We start from the raw sequence: 3,352 nt of genomic DNA, 5'->3' as shown, positions 1-3,352 counted from the left end.
TTTCCTCATCGTCGGCCTTTCTCTCTCTCTCTCTCTCTCTCTCTCTCTCTCTCTCTCTCTCTTTCTCTCTCTCTCTCTCTCTCTCTCGCATATCCTGTGGTGCGAGATCCTGTGCGCGCGAATCTCCGCGCCGCAGTTCCTCTGCAAATCCCTTCGTTCCTTTCTTCGCAGGAAAACTGTGAAATCTGATATTTCTGTAGGATCACGAGGTCGCGCCACGCCATCGAGCGTTTTTCTCCTTTATGTTTCTTGTCTTTTCTTTAGTAGATGTTATTAAAATATATACAAAGAAGTAATCGCTTTTAAGACAAAACTCACAAAAAGATTGAATATTAATGACAGATTCTTTTGATTTAGGATTTCTTCCCTTTTTGGGAAAAAACCGTGAAATCTGTGAAATCAAAACCGCGCTTTATTTTATCAATCATTTTTCCTCTCTTTTCTCTCTATTTTTTTTACTAAATATGCGGGAAAAAGCACTGCTTTTACTGCTTTTAACATTGAAAAAGACTGAATATTAGTGACTGATTCTTTTGATTAAAATTTTATCTCAGCAATAAAAATATTAATAATTTTTAATTATGAGTGAGCAAAATAAACTTACTACTGCAGAAAATGTCGGATAAAAATTTATTCCTGTGATATTTTAAAGGGATTTTATTTTGAATCTTTAATTGAAAGAAAGAGAGGAGAAAACATGTTTATTCACATTCCATGGATTTTTATTGTATCATGGTAACGTAGAATCTAGAGATCCACAGATAATAGATACACATCCGGCTTACGATTACTCACTTTGCGATTCGTCCGCGACGAAGCGTCGACTAATTAACGTCCGTTTGTTGTCGCGAACGTGTGGATCGTATGTGAAAAGGTCGTTGGAAAGTGGACCGCCGCTCTATTGATCGTGCGCGAATAAATGATTAATGATAAGGGATGCCCGCGCGAAAGAAATTTTCACGCGCACGTCACGAGCGTTACGTGACGAGTGACAATCTTCCAGTTGTGCTATCGACAAAAAATTCGGCAAAGTGGTCCCACCGTCGCGATCGCGTTTATAAACGAAACGATTTTTCCAATTCATCCCAAGCGCTCGTTGCCTCGAGACATTTTCCTTCGTCGCGTCGGGACGAGAACGCGAAAAAAAGTGCGCGCGACAAAATAGAGCAGCGTGCGATCTTCGCGGGAGCAGAGAGGAAAGAGGAGAAAGGGCACCCGAGCTCCCTCCGTCGTTGTCGTCGTCGTCGTCGTCGTCCGGCGTACGCGCGCGAAAGACGAGGCCTAATTATACAACGAATTTAATGAATGAGTGAGCTAGCAAATACAGTGGCTCATACAAAACACTGGGCGTATATAAACCACGGTCAATGCCGTGTGGCGGCTTTTGTGGTGAGATCAAAGAGGAGGATCTCTTGCTCTCGCACTTTGCGGGATTAACTCGCGCGCGCTGCCACCGGCGCGTGAACGCACGCGAGTCAACGCGCGTTCCTCGTGGATTAAAGATTACGACATTCCTGTCCGCATGCTCCAGCGTAGAGCGTCCTGATCTATTCCGATCTTTCGCAATTGTGCGCAAATATGAATGGTCTGTGTTGAAACGCGGGATGGAAACTGGTGCGCCAATTAAAAAAACCTGCAACATGCTTTTCGATAAAGATGAGGGATAATCGAGCGATGATTCGTTTGCGATAAATCGATCGGAAATTTGGAAGAGATTAAGAATGTAAATGTCTCTTTTACATTTTCTGTTTTAGCTGATACAGACATCGATTGCAACTGTTTTGCAACAAGTTTTGATGGCTAATAATTTACTTATTGATAGATAAACGCAGAAACATAAATTACATAATGGGTGAATATAATAATTAACTCTAGTACTGATTATTCTTTTCTTTGAAACGTCAGGAACACTATAATAAAGCGTTACATATGTTCCCAGTGATTTACCTATAAGTTCGTTGCCGTAAAACAAAGTTATATAGAATAAATAGAGCTGATTCGAATTGGGACCGACGTGAGACGAATTAACGCTCCCCGTCGATTTTCGCGCCCGAGACAACTCGCTCGTCCGCGCACCCTCGAAACGTCTGTCCGGGCGCGCGCCCGTATTATGCACCGGGCCGCGCGACGCGCCGGCAATGCAAATTTAGCCTGGCGGGAACAATAATATTGATTTCACGAAGCCGGAATTTTGCTCTTGCCGGGATAAACATCCCGGGCGCGCGCGCACGTGGCGTCAATATGCGCCTTTCCCCGGTTATGTACGTAAGCGGGAATTCGTTTCTCCTTCTCTCTCCCGAGGCGCAGCCTCGGCATTTCCACCCGGGGAAACATCCCGCTTCGTCGTTCGTGTCTCTTTATTTCGAGGCGATTATTACATCCTCTTTGAATAATCGAGAAGCTACGTTGGCATCTAAATAAAGAAGAACATGAAATTAGAAGAACCAAATATCTCCCTTTCTCTAGATAGTATGGTAATAAAACAAGAATTTAATAAAGAGAAAGGATTTATCCCTTACAAGATGTGATTAAAAAATATACAATCTTGCGCAAGAGAGAATCGAGCGCAATAACAAAGGATATAAGAGTAAAGCACTCTTGTATTTTCCAAGAAATAAAAAAGTAAAAAATTATATGGATCTGAATAAATTGTTTCAATTTTTCTTTAAGCCCAAATATTTAGCTGTTAAATATTAATTTTTATTACACGTGCTTACATATCTAAGAATGATAGGCAATAAAAGGTACATACCCGGCTATTTTTTAAATATTTAAGAATATAATTTTTAAGTAGACGTGTTCCCGGGTTGATAATTGATTAAAAAACCTATAAAGCGAATAACGAATCCTGATGATTTTTTAATTTTAGTCTGTCATCACTCTAGATATGTTTTCTTTTATTTTTTTTTACTTTGTACATATTATATATGTTTTTGATCGATAAATAATTCCAGCAATTCCTGGGGGTCGGGACGACGTGCTGTCGGGCACTTGAAAGGATCCCGTGGGCGGGGGACGGGGGATCGATGGAGCCGGGAACCCGACACATGTAGCCCCCCGGGTGGCGAGCACCGGCGACTTGCGCACGGACCCCCAACGGAGACATGAGCCTCGAGACATTCTGCGCCGTCATCATCGCGTCCAGGCAACGTCATTGCGTAGTACATGAGGCCGATAGCTACACGTGTACGGGTGTACGCGTGTCGGCAAACACGCGCGGACGTATCCCGATTTTTCTCGGGCCGCGATCGAATTATTTTCGCAAAAACGACGTAAGCCTTACTCGAAACCTCCAACTACGAAGAAATAACAATTAAAGCGCCATCGCCTTTGAATTTAACAATGCATTTGT

The sequence above is a fragment of the Monomorium pharaonis genome, chromosome 6, assembly GCF_013373865.1.
Source record: "Monomorium pharaonis isolate MP-MQ-018 chromosome 6, ASM1337386v2, whole genome shotgun sequence".
NCBI classification, from domain to species: Eukaryota; Metazoa; Arthropoda; class Insecta; order Hymenoptera; family Formicidae; genus Monomorium; species Monomorium pharaonis.
Note: the sequence above shows the minus strand (reverse complement) of the source record.